Consider the following 12,117-nt stretch of genomic DNA (forward strand, 5'->3'; position numbering starts at 1 on the left):
TTTCCTCCACTAAGAACCCCAACAGAAAAACATGCAGAAGAACAGAACACTCTCCTGTCCGTCCCTGACCAAGACGGACATGATCACTTGACTTGGTCCCCGGGCACCATAAAGGCTGCCCACTGCTCCTGGCTGCCCTGGAGGAAGGACAGCCCAGGATGGGAAAATGCAGAGGACAAATTTCACTGCGACCTCTTCGGCATGCGTGTGTGTGTGTGTGTTTCCTGTGTCGCCACCCTAAAACTGTTAACTGGCTTGCTGTTAGTTCAGCTATTTGTTCATCTCCAAAATACAAGTTAGTTAAGAAGTGAACCATATAGAAAATGTGCATTGTAGCTGTAAACAAATGTCCTGTAAACATAATCTGCTATTTAAAAAGATCAAGGCTAATGTTCGACATCCAACTGTCATAACTGTCAGCTATCGATAGCTCAGTAACCCAGGTCCTGTTACACCAAATTCTTAGCCAGTTGTCTTGTGGTGGTTAAAATGTTTTTCATAATAATTTATTTCCATGTAGGGTCGTCGTCAGATGTGTGTAAATTCAGAGGGGAGGCGGATAATTTGTTCACCGGGCAACGGAACAGCGCGATGAAGGAGTGGAAGTAAGTAGCCACAGTAGCCAGTTGGAGAAGTAGTGGCATATAAATATTCGATACAGGTCCTCAGTTCCATAGGCCTTTCGACCAAGGTCAATCCACTGCAGGCCTGGAAGAAGTGGGACAATACAAAAAGAAAAAAAGAAAAGGTATGACCAGATAGTCTTAGCTAAATTAAGCTAACATTACTCTGTATGCTAACAATATATGGATTAATGGATGGAAACTACAGTTAAAAGAGAGTGAGGACCCTGATACAGTGATGACAACTATCAACATCTACAAAACGGGGGAAATCATGGTACAAGGCAATTTAAAGAACTTCCAATCTGAATTTCAAACCCTTAAAGCACTAGCAGCCTGGCAGAGGAGGAACAAAGTGGCAAGGAGAGGGAACTGACCATTAGTACTCACCCTCCCATGATTGAAATGAGAGATAAGCTTGCACATATGGAAAGTGAACTAGTGCAACTTCAGGAAATGTTCCTCCAAACAAACTCTTTTCCACCAAGGCTGTGACGGTGCCGGGCTGGTTGCTGTGCCTTTTGGCACCGGCCTGCATTTCCACAGGTTCCAGTTTCGTAGATGGAATGTTGTGACATGTTACTATGGTTACAATTGTGAGTTATTCATGAGCAACATTATCCTGGGAAAAGTCATGGCGGGCATAAATGTACTGCTTTCGATGATTCTAAACATAGTTTTCAAGTTGATACAACTTCAATTTGAAGGCTGGCGTCATGTACTGAACATGAACAGCATAAATTACAGGCGGAGATTGGGCTCCAGACGAAGGGTGCGTAAGCTACATAATCGTTCAGCTGATGTTACAACGTAGCAAAAGTTCTCAGGTAGCGTCCAGCTGTTTGTTTATGTTAGCCTAGTAGCATTTAGCAGATACCAGTTCATGACCAGAGAAATCCATATAAATATAACATTAATTAGATGTCATATGTTACGGCAATTTATTTATTTTAAAAGCCTGGCCTAAACACTGTATTAATGTAGGCCTCAAGTTTCAATAATAGGCTAAAAGAAACGATGACACAAAAATAACAATGTTATGCTTCATCTTTCGTTGTTTTAGATGTTATGGCACCTCAGACGAAGAGTATCTCCTGTAGTTTCAAGACACCCACGAACGAGCCATTGGTGGGATACCATTGTTCCTACGTTCAATCGCACTCCGTTCATGCAAAACTTCAGAGTCTCTCCAGAAGCCTTTGATTATGTATGTCGCCGCCTTAGACACAGACTGGATGGAAGGGACCCAAATTACCGCCTGTTATCTTACATACCTGTAAGAAAGCGAGTTGCCATCACGCTTTGGAGGCTGTTACCAATAGTGAGTACAGGACCGTGAGACATTTTTTGCTGTCGGCATTAGCACAGACTTGAATTCAGCGGTGCTTCTTTCGCAACACATTCCAGTCCCGGATGGCAGAATGTTCGAGGAAAAGGCCAAGTTTTTCAGAGACAGATAGGGTGTCCCGCAGTGTGTGGGGGCCTTTGATGGTAGCCACATTCCATTAATTGCATGGTCTCTTTTCCGGGTAGCGGTCAGGAGCCTTGCAGCGGCGTTTTGGACTAGTTGTAGGCGGGACAGGGACGAATGGCTAATTCCTGTATACAAGGAATTGCAGTAGTCTAGCCGGGAGGATATGAAGACGTGGATGACCTTCTCAAGATCTTTGGGTGACAGGAAATACTTGATTTTGGCAATGGTGCAGAGTTGGTAGAAGCTGGCTTTAACTACTGCATTGACCTGTTTGTCAAATTTAAAGGTTTTTTACTTGGGGCCTCACCAGAGTAGACAGATTGCCTAGGCTGCTGGTGGTCAGTTTGATGGAGTCAGGTGGGCTGAATAATATAACTTCAGACTTATTCTCATTTAATTGTAGGACATTTTGTGCCATCCAACACTTGATGTCCTCAAGGCAGTCCAAGAGACTGTTTAGATTTTGCCGGTCGTTAGGTTTTAGGTGGAGATAAAGCTGTGTGTCATCTGCATAGCAATGAAAAGAGATGTTGTGCTTTTGACCAAGGGGGAGCATGTAAATAGAAAACAGGATGGGACCTAGGATAGAACCCTGTGGGACCCCGCAGGAAAGACTAGCAGATGAGGAAAAAATACCTAAATTCACAGCAAAACTTCTATTGCTGAGGTAGGATGAGAACCAGCTCAAGGCAGTACCACTAACTCCAACCCCGCACTGGAGACGGTCAATTCAAATGTTGTGATCCACTGTGTCAAAAGCTGCACTGAGGTCAAGAGGAATCTGAACAGCAGTCACCAGAGTCAACAGAGAGGAGCAGGTCATTAGATACTTTTAACAAGGCAGACTCTGTGCTATGATGCGCCCTAAAACCAGACTGAAATCTTTCTAATATGTTATTTTGGTGTAAGTGGGGCATCAATTGGCAGAGAATGACCTTTTCAAGAACCTTAGACAGGAACGGGAGCTTAGAGATTGGTCGGTAGTTACTCGGGAGGGTGGGGTCTAAGTTGGGTTTTTTCAGGAGGGGCTGGACCACTGCGTGCTTGAAGCAGGTTGGAATGGAACCAGTGGCCAGAGAGCTGTTGATTATAGAGAGAATGCTGGGACCAGCTACGTCAGACATCTTTCAGGAAAGCAGTGGGGATTATATCAAGGGGGCAGGTTGCAGATGTCATGGAAGAAACAATCTCTATGAGGGAGGGTAGTGTGATGGGTTGGAAACAGACCAAATCAGATGAACAGACTAATGAGACAGCTAGGTCATGTGTGGAGGGGGAAATGTTCATTCTGATGTCCTCAACTTTGCTAATAAAATATTTTAAAAGTTCTTCGCATTTAGTTGGGGACATATCTAAGGTGGGACTGGGGGTGGGATGAATAACAGCGTTAATAGACCTAAATAGAATTTTAGGATTATGATAATTATTCGAGATGAGGTCAGAAAAGTATTTGGTTCTTGCAGCTTTAACTGCATCCTGGTAGTTTAGACTTGTCTCAGAATTTCAAATTAAATTGGGTGCTTATCATGTTTCCACTTCCGCTCTGCTTTTTTACACACCCTCCTTAAGGCTCTGGTGGCGTCATTGAGCCAAGGTCAGGGCCAGAATGGGGCCACTTTTCAGCCCGGGAATTTCAGGCCCAGGACCGGCCCACTTTTTCCATGGTAGTGGAAATTGGATAAATGAAGCAACAGTTCAGCTCTTACTATCCTGTAGTTTTCTTTTTATTAATACCATGGTTCAACAAATAATGTAAAGGTTAAATAATAATCCACTTAAACTGAGAAGTTAACAAAAAATATTCCACTATTCCACAAGGATAGGTTGATAAATTAACATGGATTAGCTTATCAGTATATGAGTCTCACTTTAGGAAGAGTAGACTTAACAGGAAGCAGACATAGACCATTACACAGGCGCCAATTAACAATTAACAATTAACTGAGGGCCTCAGGATATCCGCACCAGATGGGGAAGGGGTCAGACGTTCTCAGAGGAGCCTTAGGCACACAAGGGGTCAGAGGGCTTCAGGACACACACACACACAAGGATCTCAGGGAACTTCAGGGACACACGCACATAGGGGTAATTAGGTGAGTTAAGGAAATGGGAAATAGATAGATCTGATTGGTTTTGGCAAACAGCCAGAACAGGACACACCCCATAAATCAGGCCTTAAAATAGGATGCAGAACTTTCATACAGAGAGATCGAGCTAATCCATGGACCATCTCCTTATTGTAGCTTATTGATTACAATAATAAACCTCCAGATTTCTACAACCAGTCTCCAGTCTTCTGATAGGAAAAAAACAGAGCAATTAGCCACAACACTGTCTTTTTTAGCCCCTCCTGACGCGTATCATAGCGGTAGGGCCGGGCCAGCTATCGGTAGCCTATCTGAGAAAACGTTTTGGAAAAGACGGGCTATGGACCCAACCAACTCTATTTGGGAGGGGAGAACTCCCTCGCATGGTACAACCCATGCAGAGGCTGCGGTGTCAGAATGCGGAACGTGTGTAGCCTACTTTAAGAGAAGATGGACTAACGTGACAAATGTCAAAAAATTTAATTCTCGACCTGCCCAGAAGTGAAACGGCCCGTCGGGAACTCTCCTGATTCTCCCGATTACCCACCCCGGGTCTGGCCAAGGTAAACCTTTAGGTTTGGGCCTTTTCCATTTAAGGGGGGCAATAGTCTAGGGGGCAAGTTAGTTCTTCAATGCTGAGATTCAATGCTGGACCGTCTCCAGGGGGGCAAGTTAGTTCTTCAATGCTGAGATCGGGAGGAGAAGCTTTACTAGTGCATGTATTTGGGGAAGCTATGAGGGCCTGGGAGAACTTATGGGCAGTCGAAGAGTTAAGGTAGCGAGAGCAGCGTACAGGGTTTTGAAAATTAGTTGGTTAAAAAGACAGTAATGAGTCAAATAGAATAGCACTATGATCCGACAGACAGGCATCAATTACTTCCATGTTGCAGATTGGAAAACCACACGATAAGACCAAGTCGAGTGTATGGCCTAGCTTGTGCGTAGGGCCAGTGGTAAACTGAGTCAGATTAAAAGATTCAATTAGATGCATAATTTCACTCACAAGAGGCTTAGAGGGACAGCAAACATGAATATTAAGGTTCCCAAGGATTAAGATGTGATCAAAGTTGGGCATGGTATTGGAAAGAAAATTCTGGAATAAAGTCTCTATTTATCTTTGGCAGACGATACACAAGGGCAATTAAAAGGGGGTTCACTGTGCCTACTTTTGTTAGGCTCTCACAAGGACCCGATCGCAGACCAGGTTGCAAAAAATACTTGAGGATTTATTTCCTTCAACAGAGAACACGCAAAAATTCCAACCAGGCAAAAACACAGAACAGAGCTCCAAAGGTAAAAAACACAGAAGATCAAAAACAGAAAATCTTATACGATACCAGGTAGGCTACTCGGAAAAATGCAGGATTCTGGCATAGATTCGCACAGACAAAGAATTACGATCCGACAGCGAACTACAGAAGCACAGGTCAATATATAGAAGGGGGGACAGAGAAAATACACAGGTGAAACCAACAAGGGGAATTAACAAAGCACAGGAGAAACAAATCAGGCAACAAATCAAGGTAAGATGGGGAACAGATGATATATACAGGTGAAAACAATTCAGGTAAAACAGATAATGGTTAACAGATGCAAAGGCCGGGAAAAAGCAGAGGGCGGAGTCTCTGGACAATAACAGAACGCACATGGCGCACATACCCAGCTCTACCTCTCCACCAAGCCCAACTCCATTCTTCCTCCCTCATCCTTGACAGATTGCCTTTCTGCACTTCATACCTGGTTCACCTCAAACTTCCTCAAACTTAACGGTGATAAAACCGAAATCCTTTTAGTCGGTACTAAATCCACTCTACTCAAAGTTGACAGTTTTTCCCTCTCAATTGACAGCTCCATAGTTTCCCCCTCCCCCCAGGTAAAGAGTCTGGGTGTCATCGTCGACGGCTCACTCTCCTTCAAATCTCATATCAACATCACCACCCGCACCGCCTACTTCCATCTCCGTAACATAAATCGCTTCCGTCCCTCCCTCACCCCCCACACCACCTCTATTCTTGTACATAGCCTTGTCACCTCCCGTATCGACTACTGTAATTCTCTCCTCTTTGGTCTCCCCCAGAAATCCCTCCATAAGCTCCAACTGGTCCAGAACTCAGCTGCCCGTATCATCTCCCTCACCCCCTCTTTCCACCACATCACCCCCATCCTACAGCAACTCCACTGGCTTCCAATTCACTTCCGTATCAACTTTAAAATTCTTCTCATACTTTTAAAGCCATCCACAACCTTGCCCCTCCTTACCTGTCTGACCTCCTTCACACTGCCACCTCCACCCGCTCCCTCAGATCCTCCTCTTCCATCCACCTAACTGTCCCCTCTGCCCGGCTAACCACCATGGGGAGCAGAGCTTTCAGCCGCTCTGCTCCCAAACTCTGGAACTCACTCCCACCTGACATCCGAAACATTGACTCCCTCCCTCAGTTCAAATCCTCTCTCAAAACCCACCTTTTCAGGATTGCATTTTCACTGTAGTTGCCATGCTGTTTTTACTTGCACTTTTAATTTTAATTGTTTTGTTATTTGTTTGCTCCTGTTTTAAATTGTAAAGCGTCCTTGAGTGACATGAAAGGTGCTGTGAAATAAAATGTATTATTATTATTATTATGGCCTGATCACAGAAACAAAACAAACACATGGCGAATCAAACAAACGGGGGGAAACCCGTGGCATAACAAAACACAGCAGCGATCAAAATGAAAATTGTCTCTTAGATCGCAGGGATCTTAACAACTTTAATCAATTGCATGAAGCTACTTTAATTATATAGCATGGATGTCTACAACAGCCACAAATGTAAAATATGAACTGCCTTCAAAAGGCTGGATTACTTACATACACAAAATGAATGTCAGCAATAGCTCTAAAAAGGTCAGAGGAACATGCTACTAATTATACAGCACTTATTGTGTTGAATCCAACAGAGAACTCTGAAGGACAATCCTTGGCCTGTTAAGTTGTAAACATGTGTAGAAAGAGCCTTTGCTGAGATCAAAGGACATTATGTTCTGTATGTACCCTGCAGTACACATTGCACTACAAAATCTACACAGTTTCTGCAACTACAACTACTACAAATGGCATAAGATGAGATGTGATGAAATTGGCATGCACTTTCATATCACATGCCTACACTCTCAGCCGCTGCAGCAGTTTCTTCAGGGCTCACTCTCAACCCACGCCCGCCCCTTACACCACATGTCTTCCTTTGGTATGGAGTAGGGGGTGCACATGTGGAACCTGCTTGACTCCTGCCAGCGCAGTTGACTCCTGCACGATCACTGCATGCCGAGAGACCTTGCCAGACATGCTCTATTGGCTCACACTGTCAAATACTTTTTAAAAGTCCTGAGTTTACAAAAATCCAGACAGTGGCCCTTCCATGGGTCATGTGACTGATTCATACGGTACATCCATCAACGCCAGGGACACATGGGGACGCTCCATCAGTGCTTGTCAATGAGTAGCGGACGGAGAATGACGACCCACCATCCCTTGGGGTTACGCGGGGGCTGCAGGAGACAGCAGTGAATCAGTGCTATAAATTTGCTTTAGTACTTCATTCTCTCTCTCTCTCTCTCTCTCTCTCTCTCTCTCTCTGTCTCTCTCTCTCCTTAGTGAGAGAGAGAGAGAGAGAGATTAGAAATCAGAGAGGGAATGAGAGTGTGAGTGTGTGTTGGAGGGAGCGATGACTTGTTTATGGCTGATGTGCAGATGGCAGTGTCAGCATTGGTCATCTAATGATGAAGAGGCTGACTAGCAAAAAGGTGAGTTTTCCTGCTATGGTTACCAAGGTGGTTCAAGTGGAAAAAAACATATTCCTATGTGAGCACAGATCACTGTAAGTGACAAGTAATCAGCACTTTTTCAGAATTTTCTTTTGCCCTGGAGTTAAGAAAAGCTGCTGATTTATTTGATTAATCTTTAGTCAAAAATCCATCCAGTACCCTTCTTTAAATGGATGGTGCACATGACTATAATTGGCAAGTTTGCAGTGCTTGTCCACTTGCTGATTGGTTTTGTTTTTGTATAGCATCTATTGTTGTTATAGCTACCTGAATCTAAAACCAGTTTCTTTAGGTATTCCTGAAACGTATTGCTTACCTCAGCTTCAACCACTGGTTTCTTACTCTGTCTCCTGATTAAATCTTTGTTATGCATACGTTTGCCGGTTCAATGTTGTGAATGTCCTTCTTGCCTAAAGCCGTCAGCTAAAGAGATTATCAACTCTGAAAACAAAAGAAACTTCAAAGTGCCCCTCCACTGTCACAAAGGCGTCCTTTGACACAAACACTCCACCCCCATCTCCTGGTGTTTTGCTGAGCTGTCATGTTCCCAATTTTGCTCCGTCAGAAGTGATGAGTGTGCTGGCACAAGAACGACTCGCGGCTACCTCTGTGTTTCAATAGTATATCTTTGTTGGACAATGACTCATCACTACAGGAATGGGGAGCTTCAACAGGGGCAAATAGAGTCTTTGTGGAAGCCCTTTACTTTTCTTAAGTGCATTTGGCTGTACCTGCTGTTCACCCCTACCCTCACCCCCGATGTCTTGGTCCTCTGTCAAGACATAATATCCGTGTTACTGCTTATGCTGCAGACTGGACCTAAATCGATAAGAGTCTAAATTAAAATGGGTCACCTGGACATGTGAGGAATGAGCACCAGGCAAATGGCCATTTACAGACAGCAACAACAACGACAACGCAAAGAAGCCAACAGACAAACAAATAGCTCTTAAAAGCTCCTAGAATTAAGAGAAGCACAATTCTTAATCCACTCATCGCTGCTTATTAAAAAGCACATCAAAGACCACTCTACCTCCTTGTGGTACAGGGGAATCATCTGCACAGCCCTAATCTACACATGGGTGTCAGCAGTATAAACTAATATAACTCCATCCACAATAGGGAAAGCAGGCGGAGTCATGTGTCACTTTAAAAACACATTTAGCATTTTATGGGCCGTTGTCCCCGAGGGCAAGTAGCACTTTTTCACTTAAAGTGCTCTTCTCCCGGGCACTGGGAGGAGGGGTAGAGGGGTGTGGAGGGACTCTCTCCCTCTCCCTCCTTCCCTCGTCATTCTCCCTGACAGCTCACACATCCACTCTGGCTGCCATTGGGGCTCTGTAAGCGTCTGTGACTCAGAGCGCTTGATGGATCGACCTGTTTGCATCATTTGCATTGAGACTGGGTTATAACTGCTGACAGAGACAGTATCCTGACGGCTGCAATTCAGTTGCACAGGCTGTTTGTGTGTGTGTGTGTGTGTGTGCTTGCAAACAGGTTGCCATATGGAAACCTTAGTGAGTGTGAGTGTGTGTGTGTGTGTGTGTGTGTGTGTATGTATGTGTGTGTGTGTGTATGTGTGCTCAAGTACGTGTGCTGTGAACATTTGGGAAGCTGTTTTTCTTCTTTTACTCTCCAGTTACAGTACAATGATGTTTTATCCTTAAACAAAAGATACAAAGTCTTATCCCTAAATAAAATATGTAAAACATGATAGAAAGAAAATGATGCCATCTGAGCCAGGAAGTCTTCTAGAATCATGATTACTGTCATTAAGCTGTCAGCACCATGGACAGCGGCCAGGTGCATGGCTGCAAAACACACACAGCCTCTGCTATTCGCTTTCCCTACCTAATAATATCAAGATAAGTGTATATATGAAACAGTTACCTACAGTGTAGGGCAGGAGGCCTGGCTGTAACTGCAGATCTGATCTGGGTCGCCATTTGTATGAACTTTATCAGCAGTATATCACAGAAATAGACTGACCACATCAGAGCTGCGACAATTGTCTACAGGACAATAATCTTGGTGTTGTCTATAGGAGGCTGTTTTGTTTCTGTGATACAACAAAATGCTGAGTTTGTGGTTATAAATGCAAATTTACATATACAGAAGAGGACACCACAGATAGTAGAGGATCAACAGGCCTGTTGTGCCAGGGTTCCAGCGGGGTGAAATGTACTTATGCCGATGATGAACCTGGACTCAAATGTTTCATGTCTTTATAACAAGATTTGATTTTTAGCTGGCTGTCCTGTCTGTAGTGATGTAGTTATGCATTAAAAGTACTGTATTTTCCTAGTTTTCTACATTTCAAATGCGCTTTCTTTTATTCAACGTAGAACGTAGAGGTAAATATTGTATTGTGTGCACAATGTACCATGAAGGCTGTTACTAGGTTACGAGCATTGGCGTGGCTAAAATGTATCGTCCCATGCCTAGCGCAGCGTATATAGGCTACTGACATTTGATTGATCAACAAGAGATCAATCATTGGAACAGTAAGCCCCTGAATGACTAATGGTCTGCGAAACATATGAGAGTGCCAGGTATTTAAAACAGCTTTGATGGCAGAAAATGAACCAGTTGGCAAAAGCCGAGAAAACAGCTCAGAAGAAAAGATCAAAAGATGAGGAGCACTGTAGTAAGACATCAGAAACTGATGGAGCAAATTTGGTAAATGCTTTATGGTAATAAAATATGGCAACATCCTCATGTAATTGGTCTTTTAATTATAAAATATATCCCTACTCCCTATATAGAACTTGTCGTGTCCTATACTCCCCTTATACGGTGCTGCTAAATGAGTTTGATGGCAGCTAATAATCCCTTAGCGTTTAGCATTTTAAACAGCCATCTAAGTTGACATTGACTCAGGTGCTGTTGGGTTCAGGGTCATCTAAATTTCTCCTTGGTAATTGAACATCCAGAGGGCCATGGACTTCCATTAGGTTGCCATCAGTCTATCTACTGAACACTGGAACCCCAAGATGTTTTTCCCCAGCAGGCTTTTATTCCTCCTTCAATCATATGTTGTCCCCATCCCTACGATGCATGCTACCTCCCTTTAATGGAGGGACATTAGCATCCTACAGCCTGCTAGTGATGACACTCGATCCCCACTTAGCCCTTGCTGTCTTTGCCCGAGTCCCGGGCGGACATGTGCTAGCAGACTCCCTGTGGGAGCACTCAAACACTTTATTCCCTGCTCCAATCCATCTTGTCAGTAAGGGTCCATTATAACGCCAGCAATGGCCGTGTTGAGTGAAGACGCCTCATTTGGAGGCTAAGAGTACAGAATAATGCTGAATAAGGGACATCCACTGGGTTGATAGACGCAGTCAATATGCTAGTCAGAGTCAGTATGCTAAAGCTAGTGTGGAGCCTGCAGTTGATCCAGAGACTGTCCTTTAAGCTCCAGGGATGAATCATAAGCCTGACGTTGATCCTGAGACTGTCCTTTAAGATCCAGGGATGAATCCTAGTCCTGTGGTTGATCCCGAGACTCTTTTAAGCTCCAGGGATGAATCCTAGTCCTATGGTTGATCCCAAGACTGTCCTTTAAGCTCCAGGGATGAATCCTAGTCCTGGGATTGGGGGAGCGTGTGTGGACATAAAGATTAAATCATGATATCAGAACTGAGGGTGGGGGTGGTGTGTGTGTGTGTTTGAGTGTGGGGGAAGAACATGCAAAACTTTCATCACCTTCACATTGAGGCCCTATAAACCTGCAGCATTACATACACCATGCCCTACTGTCAGACATGAGATGACACGCAGAATGTGCTCTAAACTACATGCGCTGAGGAAGCAGTCTGGCTTTTATTGCGCTCATATCTCTGAGTGGTTGCTGGCACAACTGGGGTAGCCTTGGCAAGGACTCTCCTCGCCTCCGACCTCCCACCGCCGCTGCCTCACTGCGGCAACGGACCGAGAAAGCGGATCTGTCAGTGCGGAGAGCGCCAGTGATTAGTGATAAAATGCAGTGCTGTTTTTAATGCCCATAATCTACCCCTTGCCTCACAATTACCAAAAGTGCTTTGCTGTCAAGGTGGTGTCAGTGCCAGGGATATGTAAGCAGTTTAGAAGAACACCTACCCACCCACTGTATCCCAAGTTTTTACAGG

The sequence above is a fragment of the Clupea harengus genome, chromosome 15 (genome assembly GCF_900700415.2).
Source record: "Clupea harengus chromosome 15, Ch_v2.0.2, whole genome shotgun sequence".
Taxonomy (NCBI): Eukaryota; Metazoa; Chordata; class Actinopteri; order Clupeiformes; family Clupeidae; genus Clupea; species Clupea harengus.